Raw genomic sequence first — 17754 nt, 5'->3', positions numbered from 1 at the left:
TCTGGTGTCCCCTCTGCCCCAAACCCCACTGCCCTGATTCAGACCCCATTGCTTCTCACCTGGATTCTCATAGCAGCCACCCACCAGGTGCCCCCAAACTCCAGTCCAGGCTCCAAAGATCTGCCCAAGTGACCATTCTAAGAAGTAAGTTGGCTCATAGTCCTCACCACTTCTGAACAAACTACAAACTCCTTACTGTAGCACCTAAGACCCGATTGTTCTCCCTGCCCAGCTTGTCTCTCCACCTCTGCACTCCCCCCATCTCATCCCCCACCCACTGGCCCCAACACCCTCACGCTCCAGCCACTGGAAATACTGAGCTACTCTGTAGTTCCTGGAAAATGCATGGCTTTCAAACACACCTGCACTTTCACACTTGCTATAAATTCTTCTGGAAATGCTCTTCTTCTCTCCTTTCCTTGCCCCCTGCCTGGGCACCTACCAATTCTTATCCATCTTTCAAGACCCAACCCAAGCATGTCCTCATCTGGGGAGCTGTCCCTGAGCTCCTCCGCAATTCCAGCAGCTGGGCTCTGCCCCTCTGTGCTGCCACACAACTGTGTACACACATTATCCCCATTAGGGCACATTCCACAATGTATGCAATTATTTGTTCACATTACTTGTCTGTTCCTCCAGACAGTAAGATCCTGGAGAGCAGGGATCAGAAGTGTGCGTCTTTGTGACCCAGCCATGTTCAATAAATCCTGGCCACCTGAATAAATAGATTGTCCCTCACTTCACTCATCTCCAATTCCAAGCCTAGCTCAACGATGAGCTGTGACCAAGTAACACAGCCCAAAATAGAAGCTGCTCCACTGAGGGTTTCAGACTGGAAGATGATGCTAGGATGAAGAAAAAGGAGCAGTGAGGCTGGAGAGGGGTGAATAAAGGTTTGCCCCTTCCAAGGAATGGGAGCTAGGTGATGAGGGGCACAGAGAAGAGTCAGGTCCCAAAGGAAATGCAGACCTGGGCCAGATCACATGGAGCAGCATGTCCATCCCATCAGGTATGTGCATGGTTGGGGAAAGGGGGCAAAGAGGGGAGACTCAGTATAGGCCATGGGGTCTGGATTTGTACCAGATGCTACCAGCGCCATCATGCAGACCCAGAAGGAATCCCTTAATAGCACTCTCAGGAACTCTAGGGCTCAAAGTGTTTCCTACGCCCCCAGGACAGGGAGTTCAGTCCAGTGCCAGGCACTCTGCCTCCTGCCTCACTGCCCAGGAGAGCGACCCTACACAATGAGATCTGGCTTACACATTAAAAGGCTTCCAGCCCTAAATGCAATGAGATACATTGGATTATATATCTTGGAACAGAAAAAGGACATGAGTGGAAAAACATGAAATCCAAACAAGGTGTGTAGTTTGGTTAACAGTATTGCACCAATGTTAGTGTCTTCATTTTAACAAAGGTACCATGGTTTTAAGTAAGACGTTAACTTTGGGGGAAGCTGGGGGAAGAGTACATGGGAACTCGCTATACTAGCTTTGCAACTTTTCTGTAAGTCTAAAATTATTCCAAACAATATATTAAAATAAAATCAAAAAAAGGAAAAGATTTTAAAACATAATCTCAAGATTTAAGAGGCAGGAAGTGAGTGAAAGAATAAGTTTAAATGGAAGGTAAAGGAGCAAGAAAAGAAGATACATATTTAATTCTCAGTTAGGAATCTGAAGACCTTTGCTACATTCATTCACCCACTCAACAAATATTTATTGAGCATCAACTATGTGCCAAATATTGTTTTCAGAGCCGGGAGTACCTCTGCCCTCCTGGAGCTCATATTTTAGTGGGTCTACAGCTTAATCTGTTTATCTAACGCCACTCTACCCTACAAGCTCCCAAATTCAGTTCCCAGAACTGAAAAGTGGGGCCAGTTTCTCTCCCCCATCGCATCAGGGTCCAGGAGGGGCTTTGCTTGACCTGAGAGAATTAGGAGACCTGAGGTGGCTCCAGAGAGGGCGCTGAGTTGGACTAACTCCTTCTCAGCTTCAAACTAGTCATGAAACTATGTGCCTGAGCTTTCTCATCTGTAAAATGAGCAAACTAGTAAGAAACCAACTTCGTCCCAGAGATATGTTGTAGTTGAGTAGGCATGAGAGTATATTTAAAGTATAAAAGTGCTTGTATTAATATGATTGTTGTACATATTTAGATCCAGACCAAGAAATGGATTAGGACCTCTCTTCCGTACTAATTACTACAAACCCTCTTCTTTCTGTCGTCAAAGAATCTTCACAACTGGAGTAAAACTTCAAAGCAAACTTTGCGCCGCTCACCCGGTGAAGGGCGCCAAGCTGGGCGGTCAGCCTGGACCAGCTGGATGGTCAAGGCCAGATTCAGGCCCACGCTCCTACCTCATCCTTAGGCAATGCTGCCACAGCGGGTAGGAAGCTCAACACTGTGCCCTGGCCTGCACCCCGCGGCCGCTTGGCCCTCGGCTCCCAGAGGAGGGACTAGCCGCCGCACTGCGTTCTGGACCGGGCCCCGCGCCTCGGATGCCGCTGGAGGCACCCGAGACCTGGACCACACCCCATTAGGAGGCTAGTGCTGGCGATCCGGGCCACGCCCCGCGAGGGGCCCAGGGCAAGCGGTCCCGCCTGGCCCCGGCCCAGCCGCCTTCAGAGAGAAAGTTGTTGCTCAAGCTTGAGGAATGCGGAGCCACCGCGGCGCGGGAGGAAGCAGTGGGAGAGTACGGCCGCCCGCGGGCGGGGACCCCGCGGCAAACTGCACCCTAATGTAAACAGCGCTTCCGGCTGGGAAGTGTCTCCGCCCAAGGGTCCAGGCGCATCCAACATCAGGAGGTGACAGTCACGCCCTCTGGTAGCACCACGTGAGGCTAGGATGGCCAAGCCGAGGGCCCTGCCCCTGGGCAATTGGGACCGGGCAACAGAGGCAGACCCAAAGACGGAGGCAAGAACCTCCCACTGGAAAACTCCAAGAAGGCAAGGATTTTTGTCTACTATGTTCATGATTAATCTCCCAGTCTTTAAGAATGCCTTGAACATAGTAGGTGCTCAATAAATATTTTTGAAAGCATCCTTTAATCCCTTTTGGCCTCAGTTTCCTCGTATGTTCAAGGTTTGATCTCTGAGGCCCCTAGCAACCCTGAAATTCTAAGATGCTGAAATTAAATCCCATGTGTACTGCTGTGGTTTGCTTTTAGTTTTTCAGGGACATTTTTAGTGCTACCCTTTATGATGTGCCAGGAGTGAATTTGACACCAGATGGCTTTTTTTTTTTTTTTCAAATAAGAAAGAAGACAAAGGGAGGGAGAAAAATATTTTCCAACTGGCAGTACTGACAGCATTTTGGAAGAGAATCTGGGGAGGCAAAGAGGAGCTGTTTCAGTCTGATTCTTCCTCCTCCCGCACACTCTGCCACCCTGGCCTCCACCATAAATGGGGTAGATCATACTGGTGCTTTTTATAGATGAGGCGAAGGGAACATCATCACAGGAAACTCCACCCGGAGTCAGCACTTGCTCTGTCCTCTCTGGCTCCACAGAGGACTTGCCCCTGAGCCACAGGGCTGTGGGTTCGTTATAGGCAGGGCTCCGAATAAAGGCTGATTCTGGCGTGAATTAGGACAGAGAGATACTTGGCAAATCAAAAGCTAGAGCTCCCCGGCTGGGGAACGCTGAGAAAAAAATAGCCAAAATGGCAGAGTCTCTTCTGGAATTCCTCTTCTCTTGGATCCCAGTTCCCTCTCCTCACACGGGGAGGAGACGGAACTGGTCCTTGCTCAGAAGAGCCTCTAGCTCAGTTTCTAACGTTGTGGCAAAGACAAAGGAAATTCCTAGAATGAGCCAATTTGGCAGTGTGTACAGTGATGTCAACCAGGGTGCTACAGTCAGACTGCTTGGGTTCAAATCTTGGCTATACCACTTACCATTCGTTTGAGTAAGACAAGTGACTTTACCTCTCTGTGCCTTAGTTTCCTCAATTGTAAAAGGCAATTATTAAAGTTCCCACCTTGTAGGACTGTCATAGGATTTCATAAGATAATACAAGAAAAATGTCAGTGGCCTGCCTCTTCAACAGACCAACAAGTTAAGCAAGCATTCAATATTTCTCTCATTTGTTCGGCCACATGACCCCCAAAGCTAGGACCTCTTGCTGGGTAGGCCCTTAAAGAGTCCCACTGTGGTATTGTCACCTCTGGGCAAAGGAGTCCAGCTGACTGGTCCCTCCCTCCTCTTCCTTCACATCCCCAGGAGACGAGAGGAAGGCAGCACAGGATGAGCAGAAATCCTGCATCAGGCTCTAATGTGATGAATCACCCCTAAAGAGATTTGGGGTGCTAGTAAGAAATAGTCCCAACCTTATCCCTGGGGAAGAAGGGAGTAGTAGGCAAGGAGAGGAGAACTGTGGGTACTAGGTTGGGAGGTTGTGAATGATGAAGTAGACAGTGAGGGACTTGCAATAGCTGCCCATGGTATACAACCCTATTGGGTATTCTTGATTTTTTGCTGATAAATTGTTTTCTAATTGTTTTAGATGCAGTGTTCTTGAATCCTTGACCAGCAAGCTCCTTGAGGCCAGGTCTTATCTTTCTATTGTGGTATCCATCCCACATGAACTCCCAGCAGAAGGTACACAAAAAGTAAACACTCTGAGGGTGGCCGGATGGCTCAGTTGGTTAGAGCGCATGCTCTTATTGACAAGGTTGCTGGTTCGACTCCCACATTGGATGGTGGGCTGCACCTCTTGTAACTAGATTAAAAACGGTGATTGGACTTGGAGCTGAGCTGCGCCCTCCACAACTAGATTGAAGGACAATTTGACTTGGAGCTGATGGGTCCTGGGGAAAACACACTGATCCCCTTCCCGAATAAAATCTTTAAAAAAAAAAAAAAAAAAAAGTAAACACTTTGGAAGTGCTTATTGATTTGGCTGAACTTTGTTATAGACTAAATGTTTTTGTTCTCCCAAAATTTATATGCTGAGCTCCTAACCTGCACTGTGATGGTATTTGGAGGTGGAAGGTGGGGCCTTTGGAAGGTAATCAGATCATGAGCCCCACAAATGGGATTAGTGCCCTTATAAAAGAGACAGCTCTCTTGCTCCTGCTATGTGAGGATATAGCTAGAAGATAGCCATCTATGAGCCCGGAAGGAGAGCCTCAGCAGCCACTGAATCTGCCAGCACCTTCATCTTGGCTTTCCCAGCCTCCAAAACTATGAGAAATAAATTTCTGTTGTTTATAAGCCACCTAGTCTATGGTATTCTGCTATAGTGGCCTGAACTAAGACATGTGAAAACAGGGGAACAAGTTGGAACTCCAGAATGGAAGCAAGCACCTGGCACTCAGGGACCAGAGGATCATCTGCTGGCCCCGTGTGTCTTTCCTTCAACCCATAAGCTCTCCTTCCGAATATCCCATTCAAAGTTGTCCAGTCTGTAGAATGTCAGTGACACCTCGGTTCCCAGCCTATCCTACAACAGGGGAGGTGACGTTTCCTGTGGTAGGTGATATCTTCAGCTACTTTGTCGCTCCCAGCCTGCATGTGCCTCCAAGGAAAGTTTTGCTGCCATCTCCTTCCCTTTCTGGAATGCGCACTGGACTCCCAGCAAGGACAGAGTCAATTGCTGCCCTGAGACATTTTCTGGAATCTTCATATGGTTCTTCACGTGGCTGACTCATTCTCACCCTTTGGCTCTCTTCTTGCGAGGGGACTTTCGTGACCACCCTCTTATTAAAATTAACCACCCCCCCAAAAGTACCTTCCACGATCCTGTTTATTTTGTTTTTTACCTGCTCATTGTCTCTCCACCCCATCCAGACTGAAGGTTCCATAAGAGCAGGCATCCTGTCTTCTGCTCATCACTCTATGCCAGCGTCTTTCGTGGAGCCTGGTATACACTAAGTGTCTGCGTAATGAGTGGTGGCCTCCTCCCTTGGTTATTCCCCTTCTCTCTGGCATTTTCAGTCAGTTCTTATCTATTAGGCAATTCTTGTATCTCCAAAAGATGTGTCAGCCTCCTTTATATTGAAAACTCATTAATCCTGCCCTTTAGCCATCAGCATGTTTCTCTCTCTTTTACCCCACCACCTACCTGGGAAAGATGCCTGGCATTTATGTGTCAGTTAGGACCTTTTGCTTGAAAGCAACGGAAGACCAACTAAAGTGGCTTAAACAATGAGCAAGTATATCATTTTTCCGAGGCAGAGGAGGTTAATTCCACTTTCAATAAAGTCAAGGCTCCAGTCGGTTTCTTTGCGATTCTATCCAGACCCCTGGCCTAGTGGGCCGTTCCTTATATCTTGTGGGTGAGGTTGAATCACATACGTAGGCCTAACCAATCCCTGGCAATGAAGTAGAAGTGCCTGGCTGACTGCTTAGACTTATCAACATTTATCTCCTGTGGCTGAGAAGGGTCTCCTTTCCTGGGTACATGCGGGTAAATCCAGGAACAAAAATCAAAGCTTACCAGCACAGAAAAAAAGGTAGGGAGTGGCTACTGAATCTATGACATGCCCAATAACCTTCCAACAAATTGTTTTTCTGCGCAAGTTAGCCAGAATTGGTTTCTGTGGCCTGTAACCACAGAATTCTGGCTGAAGCAGCTCTGGGGCTGCTCAGTGAGAAGTGACAGGAGCAGCATTCACAGCCAGAAGGAGTGATGTCAGCACACATCCATGAAATAGGATGGAATGTCCACACAAAAGCAGATGTGAAATAGCCCTAAGACCCCAGGAAAAAGTCGGCTGGGTTTTGAGACCTAGATTAGAGGCTGTATGTTTCAGGTGACTTTATGTAACCTAGGGAAGGAGGATCACATGGACATTCATATTGAAGTAGACAGAAGTGACCACCCTCCATTTTTAAAAGTCTATCTTCCCTTGGTGTCCAAGAGGCCATCCACCGAGATGACTGGCCTCTCCCAACCACTGCTTTTCTTTTTTTTTTAATTAATGTATTATATTTATTTTATTTTATTTATTTATTTTTTTATACATTTTTTTAAATTTATTGGGGTGACAATTGTTAGTAAAATTACATAGATTTCAGGTGTACAGTTCTGTGTTACATCATCTATAAATCCCATTGTGTGTTCACCACGCAGTCAGTTCTCCTTCCATCACCATATATTTCCCACTGCCCTTCCTTCAGAAGACTTGAGCAACTGTGCTGCCATCCCTTCCCTCCACCTCATCTCTCACCTTCCTCAGGGACATGCTGCTTCACGATTCTGCACTTGAGCAGCTCTCCCACCTCTGGACCCAAGACTCCATCATCACCCAGATTGGCTCCACCCTCAAATCTGAGACTCAGACCTTCCTTCTCTAACCGCAAACTCTTTTCCTTCCTCCTCTTGGCTTCCCACTCCCACCGAGCCTGATTTGGGCCAGTCCCATATCAATATCCAATTAGTGGTTGTCAATATTGTCTTATCCTCTTCAGCCTCATGGCAAAGGGTCTGCCCCAAAGCCAGCCACACTACTACCCGTCCCTCTGGTTCTGGAATGCTCTCCACCCTTCTCACTCCCTCCCTCTGATCTGGGGGTTACTCCCCACTGCTTATTCCCTCCATTCCTGTTCCTAACTATACTCACCACTGATTCTCACTGTCTCACTTCAACTAGGACTCATGGAACCCAGTACTAACACTTGTCATCTCTGAGGTGTTCCCAGTCAAGTTCCCTCAGCAGCTCTTCTAAGTTCCGGAAGCTTCTCTCCTTGCCCTGCTCACCTTCCTCCTACAGATGATCCTAACTCTTTGTCAGCAGAACCAAGACAGACACCCGTGCTGTCCATCTCAAGAAGTCATCTCAGACTTCTGGTCCTAAGATGGAGTAAAATCCTTTCTGTCCCCCATTTCTCTCACCCTCAGAATGACAAGAATAAGAAACAGAAACCCAAACTCCATCTTCAATTAAACTAGGAGACATTTAGAATCCTGAATCACATCCTGTAAAAACAGAAAGTGGATAGGAGAGTGGCAAATGACTAGGAAAGACAGGCCCAAAACATCCAGAGGCATATACCCACAAGAAGCAAGCCGACTCTTCCCTCAGAGGCCCAGAGAAGCTCAGCAATTAGAAGTAGCAAGTAAACCAGAAGGCAGGGGTCTAAAAACTAAAGAGTAATTAGTCAGGAAACCCAGTCATTCCCAACACAATTAAGTGACTTATTGTGTCCCCTTCCCCACTCACACAAGAAATAGGAAGATTGATTCTGCAGACACTGAAACAGAAAGATTCTGAACTTTGTGGAGGGTGAGGGTAGAGAAGGGTTGGGATCAAAAACTGAGTGAAAGCTGGCATTCTGAATTGTGTTACTCAGCCTGCTAGCCACACACCTCTCACCCCTTCCCACACTGTATCTTAGGACTTTGGGCAGGTAAGCTTATAACCTTCAAGTGGGAGGGTCAAGACTAGAAGATCCTTTTCTGGAAAAAACTAAACTGTGCCATTGATACTGACAATTAGGGTCCCCAGTGAAAAAGTCCAGACAGCCACCTAATTGCCCCTTATGAGCCCACATTGAGAGCTTTCAACTGGTATCTAAGTGCCTCTTTCTCAAATATGAATGGACAGCCAAGGAAGACCAGACATCTGAAGAAAGTCTCCAACACAACACAAATCAAAACAACAGAAAACATAAAGTCAGAGGAAACAGAGACAATACGGGAGAAAAACATTTCAAATTAATATCTCAGATAAGGCATGTATCCAAAGAAAAAGAACATGAAACTATTTTAAAAAGAAAAGAAAAACAGGAACATGAAGCACTCTTGAATTTTTTTTTTAAAGAGAAAGGGTCACAACAATATAGTTAGTAAATGGATTGACATACGAGGTCTGACAATTAAGTTCGTGAACTTGTTGCAACTATGTTGCTAACCTTTTCTGATATCAGAAGGATTATTCGTTATGAATTTGTACCAACTGGACAGTTAACCAAGGTTACTATTTGCAAGTGCTGAAAAAGCTGTGTGAAAAAGTTAGACAACCTGAACTTTTCGCCAACAATTCATGGCTCTTGTATCACGACAATGCACCAGCTCACACGGCACTGTCTGTGAGGGAGTTTTTAGCCAGTAAACAAATAACTGTATTGGAACGCCCTCCCTACTGACCTAATCTGGCACCCAGTGACTTCTTTCTTTACCCAAAGATAAAAGAAATATTGAAAGGAAGACATTTTTATGACATTCAGGACATCAAGGGTAACACGATTCCAGAAAAAGAGTTCCAAAATTGCTTTGAAGGGTGGCCTAGGTGCTGGCATCAGTGCATAGCTTCCCAAGGGGAGGACTTTGAAGGTGACCATAGTGATATTCAGTAATGAGGTATGAAGCAATTTTTCTACGATGAGTTCGCGAACTTAATGAGTTCCGAACTTGTATAACACTGAGGAGAACTCCCAGAAAATAGAAGAAAGAGATGGTCAATAAGAGAATAAGAAGAGAATCGGAGGATCAATCCAAGAGGTCCCTATATTCCAAATAATAGGAGTTGCACAAATTTCAAAGAAATTCCCAGAACTAAAGGACATAAGTTGTTAGAACAGAAGTTCTTAAAATTTAGCATGAATCAGAATACCCGGAGGGTTTGTTAAATACAGATTTCTGGCCCTATCACCAGTTTCTGATTCAGTAGATGTGGCATAGGGCCCTGAATTTGCATTTCTAACATTTTCCCACGTGTGATGCTGATGGTTCTGGTCCAGGGATCACACTTTGAATACCATGGTTAGATAAAAAAAAAAAAAAAAACACCTATCAAGTACCTAGAAAAATGAATGCCAGTATATTGTGATGTTTCAATATATGAGGAAGAAAATAGAAAAATCTTAAAAGTGGGGTGGGGTGGGAGTGGGAGGTGAATTCACAAAGTATCAGGAATCAAAATAACACGAGACTCCTCAACTGCAAAATTAGAAGCTGGAAAACAAAAGAACAATGTCTTCAAAATTCTGAAGGAAAAGGATTTTTCAACCTAAAATTCTATACCCAGGCAAAACTATTCTTCCCAAGTGAGGATGGGATAAAGCAATTTTAGGTATGCAAAAGGCTCTAAAACGTTACCTCCCAGGCATTCTTCCTCAGGAAGTTACTAGAGGATGTCCTTCATCCAAATAAGGGAGTAAACCAAGAAAGAGGAAGACAGCAGGTCCTGAAAAGAGAAAAGGGCAAAGGGAATTCTTAACTACTGGCAAAGGGAAGTCTGAGAGTGACAGGTGTGCTACAAGCCCGGAGAACAACACATCCAGAGAAAAGTAGGTTGGAGGGCCCCAGGACGAATGTCTCCAAGGAAAATCAAAACAGAACCTATAAGATTACAAACATGGGTTTGACCATGTACAAAATTGTACTGAAAAGTTTTTACAGAACTGTTCAAGGGTGTGAGAAGATGGAGCCAGAGATGCAAAGAAAACCAAGCAAATAAAAAATGAGCCAATTAACTCCAAGAAAAACAAAAAAGTTGTTTAAGAAAGGAAATGTAAACAGAGCACACAACAAAAAGTTATATTAGAAAAGGAAATGTAACCAGAATACTTGCCTCAAAAGTAAACTATTTTCAAAGTCAATAATGAAATCACTGAACATGGAGTTAGCCACAAATTGTGTTATAAACATAATGGGGGTGGGGGAGGAGAAGAGGCAGTAAGAGAATCAAAATCTTCATCTCCTGAAACAAGAAGTCAACAAATTAGATACATGAATCCAGAATGGCAGTGCATGTATTACTTAGAAATAAGGAAGGAAATACCAGCAGAAGTGGCTAAAAGAGTTGGAAGTGGTTGCCCCTAGGAAGGAGGATAAAGATTGGGAGAAAGGCCAGGGGGACTTCTGTTTTTGTTACAAACCCTTTAGAACCATTTGATTTTTAAGCTATGTGTATGTATTACCTTAATAAAAATAAATATTAATTTTGTAAACATCTATTAAAGGAGGTGTCACACCTTCCACTACCGCATGCCTGCAGGTCCCCATGTGGACACAAAGGAGCAGGGGTTTCTCCACTCTTCATCCTCTCCCAAGTGGGCATTATTTATCAGCTCGGTCGTCTTCCTCTCCCAAATACAATCTATCTCCTCCTGCTCCGTCAGCAATCCACCCAATGGCTATGCTCCAGCCCTACTGAACTGTCAGTTTCCAGATCGTGCCTCTGGAACTTGGCATGCACTGTGCCCTCTATCTGGAAGGCCATTCTTTCCTACTCCACTCTCACCCCAAGCAATTAACGATGGTTTATACTTCAGGCCTCAGTTTAGATAATGCTTCCTCCATAGCTATCTTCATCCCCCACCTGATCAGGGCTCAGCGCTCCTTCTCTGTTTCCATACAGCTGTGCTTCCCACTGTTACTTTTACCACGCTGTACTGTAAATGCCCCTCATTTGTTTGGCTTTCCCACTAGAGGGGCCTGGTGCCTGGTAAAACAGTCAATGATCATGCAAATAGCTAAATACACAACTCACTTTTAGTAAGGGCTCAATAAATATTCAAATGAGTGAATTAATGATTCACAAAAAAATGCAGATTTGCACCTCCATCCAAAATTTTTGCCACCCTTCTGCCATCTCTGTTCTACTCTGTACTCTCTCTCTGTCCTACAAAGTCATATTTCTCAGGCAAGTTGGCTGTGACCAGTGCTTCAACGTGCAATCTACCCACTCCTGCCTCAATATCATAAAGAAGCAAAAGACCTTTCAAGTGACCAGGGTCAGCTCTAGTACGTATAGGGCTGTCTAACTATCAGAGTTCCCACTAGAATGGAGTGAGCAGCTTAGAGACTATCAGTCTGCCCAGCTCCAAAGGGTATCAATCCCCTCTTGGATTCCCTGTCTCCAGGCCCAAAGTATAGCTCTCAGAGGCCTGGGACCAAGGCTAAAAAGAAAGAACACTGCTCTGGCTTTGGCCTGCCTAGCAAGCATAGATCTTGGCCTAAACTGAGCGACTGGCTCTATCTAATTTTCTCATTTCCCTATCCATTTTGCAGGCCAAGAGTTGAGATTTCCAGCCCTTTAAGGTGGCAGGGCTAGCTACTCCCGGCCAGTGTCTTCAACTGCAAAGGGATGCGGCCCTTGCCTGGGTCGTATGGCGGACTAGAGGTAAGAAGCGTGAGTGCTCGGCTTACGCCAGACACACAGTAGGCACTGCAGGGTAAAAACCCGCGAGCATCACACTCCAGGAGCTCTACAGGCCAAAATGAATCTGGCCTCCGCGAGGGCTGGTGAGAAGGGACCAGAATCTGCATCACTGGAAAGCCTCTAGGTCGCTAGCCTGGGTCAGGGGCTTCCTGTCACTCCACCCCCACCACGCCAGGACCTCAAAGGGCCGCGTGGGGCTCGGAATGCAGCGACCTAAGCTTTGCCTCCAAAGGGGCAGGCTGAGCTTCGGGGAGGGAGGGGCCGCACCCGGGGCCCTGAGCCCTGATGGGTGGGGGTGGGGCACAGGAGGGGCCCCTTCTCTTTCCCCACCGCATGAGTGGGGGAAACAGGGCAGGGAGGAGGTTTGGCTTGTCTAGGGAACCTGTAAATACGGGCCTTGAAACTTGATCTGCTCCTGTTGCTTCCCTATTTAGGAGAAGGGCCCAAGCCAGGCGATTTAGTGGCTGCTGGGGGCGCAAGTCACGTGACTGCTCAGGGCTGGGGGGGGAGGGGAAGCTGTGCTCCCGAGGAGCCGGGATCGAGGGAAGCAGGAATTCCGGCCAGGCCCACCAACTCCCACCCCAAATAGTTCCATTTGTCCTTATCTTACACTCTGGAACATTGACCTGGGGTGGAAGGTCGAGGGTCTGCCCTGCTGCGGGTGCCTCCACTCCACGTGCCCTTTCTAAACTGGGCAAGGTCTGTCCGGTTTCACAAAGCTCTGGTTAGATAGGACATGACCCCTGTGGTGCTAGTCAAGCTGAGGCTCTCCTCAGGCTCTGGGACTTCCCTGGCCTGGGTGGTGGAGAAAGTACCCAGGAGGCTAGCATGCCACCTCCCAGCCTCCCTGCCTCAGTGGCCCAGGACATTAGCAGTGCGCAGACGGGAAGGTGCCAGCTGGGACTGGCTTCCAACAGAGCCTACTGAGTGCTAGGCTCTGTCATAGGCAGGGGTGTGGAGAACAAAAGACAGTGCCTGCCCTCAAGGAGCTGACACTGGAGTGGGGAGAACAGTGAAGTAAACCAAAATGAAAATACAGGAGCACAAAGGAGCACCTAAGTCAGACTAGACCTGGGAGGATGTGAAAAAGAAGTGGCGCTTGAATTATATTTTAAAGGGTGAGGAGAGGGAATAGTATAAGGGCAGAGAGAACTACCTGTGCAAAGGTGTGGAGGCACAGGGCATCAAAGCATCCAACAGGAGCCAGAGCTGGTATCTAAGCTTCATCCCGAAAGTCCTGGGGAATTGCTGAATCATTCCATATAGACAGGATCAGATTTGCATCTTCTAGGAGAGCTGGGGATGGATTTGGATTTGGGACCTAGAGAAGGAAAAAGGTTGATTAGGAGCCTGTCGTCTGCCTCCTCTGAGATCGCAGCAGTAGGAATGGAAAGAATGAAAAGGCCAGACAAAAGGAAGAGCCACGGATCATCAGGACAGATTGGGGGTGGGTAGGAGTAGGCAGGAAGAGTCTTGGGTGAGCTCAAGTTTCTGGTTTGGGGAACTGAGCAGGTGATGGATGCAGAAGGAACAGGTCTGAAGGAAAGGTTGATGATGAGAGTGATAGTCATTGAGCACTTCCAGTGTTTCAGGTACTATCTCATTAAAAGAGATAGTCTCATTGAATACTCACAGTAACTTATGAAGTAGGGACTACTGTTATCCCCATTTTAATATGAAGAAACTAAATCAAGGGGTTAAGTAATCAAATGGTAAGGGTAAGATGACGAGCAGGCCTGCACCTTGCTGAATGCATTATCCCAAATCTGAAGCCCCAGTGAGATGACCCAGGCTACTCTACAGAGAAGCTATACCCACTTCCACAGGCTTCTCCCTCTCTCCCCAGCTCCAGCACCTGGCACCCCACAGCTGTTCTGTCTCTGTCACTGGGTCTCCCTCCTTCAATCAACCCCACCTTACCCCCAGGACCTTGCCCTGAGCAGCCAGGATGGGATCGTGCAAACCTTGTGACAGGAGGGCACAGGGCTCAGGAACCCTCATACTGAGACCCCACCTTCCCAGTTACAATACAAAACGGCAGTGAGACTCTGGGAACAATCAGAGAAACGAAGAAAATGGATGTATTCCGTCTGTAATAAAAATAAGAAAAAAATTCAAATAGAACATTTCAATGACATCAGAGGGTCATGAAAGGTCTGCCTAGGCCCAACCCTGTGTTTATTTTTCTGTGGAGAAAGGAGCCGTGTTCTGGATCAAGCATGCATCCCCCACAGAGGAAGCTCCTCCAGCTCTGTTTCCCTTTCCCAAAACTTGGCTCAGGAACATCCAATCCAACTTGAGTAGTCACAGGAGATAGACAGGGACTGCCACTCTTTTGAGCCCCACCCTCACCACCCCACTGCTTGCACTAGGGATAGGCGTGCTGCTGTTTCCAGATTGCCTCTCCCCAACCTTCCAATTGAGGTAAAGGAAAGGTAAAGGGATGGAGCAGATAGGTGACAAGAGAGAGTCTGTAGCTTTTTCTTGGGAGAGCTGTTAGGCCTAGAGATCCCTGGCTTCAGCTATCACACCCTTGAACCTAATTAAGCAGCCTACCCAAAGTCACACAGCCAGCAACTGGCCCAGGGCCTGGAGCAGGAGGTTATTATTAAGGAGGCTGTTTTAGGCAGCAGTAAGAATGTCCACTTGCCTCCCACCTCCCCCACCCCTTCACTGTAGGAAAGAGGACTATCATGACCCCAGGGAACTTTCTGGCATGGTGACCTGTAATCTGGGGACAGGGTAGTGAGAAGCACATAGCACTGAGTCCCTGCCTGTCTGTGTTTTGGGGTTCAAGGCTCCAGTAAAGATGCCACTGTCTTTATAGTTTCTGGAGGCACAAAGGTCCTCACCAGGCCTCAGTGGGAATCTTCCCTCATTTAACACTGCCACCCTACCCCCACCCATCCCACCTTCCCGCCCTGGGTTCTACTCACACCCTGTGCCTCTGGTCTTGGAAGTGTCACTGTCTGTTTTTTTATACATAAACCTTTCTTTGACCTCATAGCAAGAGGTATGCGAAGGCCATCTTCTCTGCACCTTTAAGGAACATCCAGAGGCCTACACTTTGGTGTCCACAGCAGACAGCAGATGAAAGCAATGTTGTTCCAACTATAGGTCACAACCTGGAGGTGGGTCGTGAAATCAATTTCAACGGTTATGGCCAGCACCTTGAAAAATGAAATTAAATACAATAGAAAATATCAGGGTGTATGCACATGGCAAGGATAAATATTGTTGCCATGAAACTTGTTTCAGTTATATCACAATATAAAATGTTTCTTGCTGTGGGTCACTGAACCTCTGGTCAAAAGAACACTGGTTAAGTCAGAGTCAATACTCATATAGCAAACACATAAAGGCTGCCTGTGTGCCAGGCACTACACTGGGTACAAGAGACCCAATAATGAATACTACAGTCCTTTGTCTCAATCCATCTTCTGGTTGGGGAGCCAATAAGCAAACTAACAATTGCAAGACACGATGCTAAGTGCTCTGAGAGTCTGAGAGAGTATGTACCGATAGGAGGCTATGAAGCCCTGACATGAATATCTGGGAGGGCTTCCCAGAGGAGGTGATGCAGTCAGAGTTCTTAGGAAGAAAAGACAGTAACTAGGTTCTAGTATATCCTCCATCCTATAGGTAGGAAAGGAACTATGGTAACACGTCAAGAGTTCTAGTAGCAAAGTCTAAAGACTACTTCTAGTCCTGCCTCCTCTTCTGAACAAGCTGAGACACCTTTAGGTGAGTCCATTAACCTTCCAGATTCTGTTTCCTCATCTACAAAATGAGCTTATCTGCTGCGTCAACCCCAAAGAAGAGATCGAATGAAACAGATAATGTATGTGAAAGTACTTTGTAAACTATAAAAAGGGAGGGATTGCCTCTATGGATGAGGAAATGGAATTGTAGAGAGGTGAAGTGTCCTGCCTAATACTACAGAGGCCGGGGTAGCAGGTCCCCCCTGAATCCTCAGCCCTGCCTGCACTCCTGCCTGCACTGCTCCTTCCTTTGCAACTGAGCTACCTTGTAAGAGGGAGGGGGCAGAGCCCAAAAGGCCCCCTAGCAACCTGACTATTGAAGATTTACCTTAAGAATACTATTGCTTCAATGATCTTCTGATAATGACAGGAGGTAAAGCCGTGAGAACTCCTCCCTATCACCTCCTGTCAATGAATTAGGATCTACCCAAACTCAGTGTTTAAAGTTACATAAGCATCATTCAGATCTTTTGTAACAGCTACTCTTTTTGGAAAAACAGCATTTCCATTAAAATGGTGTTATGTAAAAAGATTTTGTGTATGTATGTGTGGGAACAGAAGGAACAGAAGGAACAGGCACCATGAGCACTGTTAAGGCACACAGGCATGTACACACCCCTCCCCTGTCCTCATGAAGGAGGGACTATGGGGAGCAGGTGTTTGATAATTAACCTGGCAAATTAAGATGTGACCTACTTGTCCTCTGACCCCCCCCAGTGAGACCAGGTGCATGTTGGGCAATGGGCACTGCAGCAGGAAGTCCATCCATCAGCCACCCCAGAGACCAGATAAGTCTTGATTTTCCTGGAAGCCCCTTCCTTGGCAGGGTGAGTTCGTTCCATTGAATCATAGACTATTAGGAAGTAGCTCAAAAGTCACCCAGTGCAATCTCATTCTACACCACTCTTGCCAGCCTTGAGTTGAACAGCTTCTTTTCTTCCAAGGTAGACCATGTCACCTGTGGACAGACATAGCTCACTGCAAAAGACCTGATATTGAGCTTCTCTACTTGCCATTGTGGAGCTCTCACTTCTTGGGAAACAAATGAATATCCCTCAACTACAGTCTTGGGCAGGAGGCTCATGAGAGTCCAGGAGTCAGGCCAGTGTAAGGTGCCTGGGGCCTAAGAGCAAGGAGGGAAGCCAGCGAGAAAGAGTCCACAGAGCTGAAGCTCGTCCCTTAGAGATCTCCATCCATCTAAACTGAGGCTTGGACTATACCGGGAGGAGGAGTGAAGAGAGCAGGGCAGAGTGGGAGGAGCAGGAGAAGGGGTAAGCCTCAAAAAGGAATAAATGAATGGCTTTGAGCAAAGCCCGTGTGCACCTCTTGTCTCATTTGAAGTGTAGGGGTCAGACATCACGAGGTCAGTTCCAGCTCTGATACTCTGGAATCCTGCGTCCGCCTCCACACACATCTCTTTCGGGATTCGATGGTTGTGCTCTTTTATGTGAAATAGTGGGTCCACGATTCGAGGGCCAAGCAGGAAGTCAGAAAACTGCCCCGAATTCTCTCACCAACGCCCGACCTAGGTTAGGCTTCGCGGCTTCCCGATTGCCCGAGCAGAAAACAAACGGGAACACCCTAGCACAGAGTAGGGAAAAGCGAGCTTTGGAGTGTCCTTTTAAGTAGTTGGGAAGGGGGTGTGGCCGAGGAGACTGGGAGGCCGCTGCCAGACGAAGGGGGAGTGGCCCGGGGGCGTGGCCGTAGCGACTGGAATGTTGTTGGGTCCTCGCACCGCATAGTAAGGAGGGGCCACGCCCCTTTTCTGCAATCGGGCCAATCGGAGCGTCGGAGCGGTTTCAAGTCTCCCCTGCCAGCCTGCCCGCCCGCCACCCCACCCCCCTCGGGGATTCGCTTTTTCCGTAACAAAATAGCAAAGCTC

At 47.1% G+C, this 17754-nt stretch overlaps 1 long non-coding RNA gene across 1 annotated transcript; it reads right to left on the bottom strand.

Annotated features, from left to right (window-relative positions):
- Window positions 1-10517: 10517 nt before the first annotated feature.
- On the bottom strand, window positions 10518-17466 carry LOC117028578 (uncharacterized). The gene is made up of 3 exons (XR_004424143.1): window positions 17196-17466; window positions 13268-13432; window positions 10518-10647 (listed from the first exon to the last, which is right to left on the bottom strand). It is a non-coding gene; the product is annotated as an uncharacterized LOC117028578 (long non-coding RNA).
- Window positions 17467-17754: the final 288 nt, after the last annotated feature.

Source organism: Rhinolophus ferrumequinum, chromosome 10, assembly GCF_004115265.2.
Source record: "Rhinolophus ferrumequinum isolate MPI-CBG mRhiFer1 chromosome 10, mRhiFer1_v1.p, whole genome shotgun sequence".
Taxonomy (NCBI): domain Eukaryota; kingdom Metazoa; phylum Chordata; class Mammalia; order Chiroptera; family Rhinolophidae; genus Rhinolophus; species Rhinolophus ferrumequinum.
This window is presented reverse-complemented; position numbering and strand designations above follow the sequence as displayed.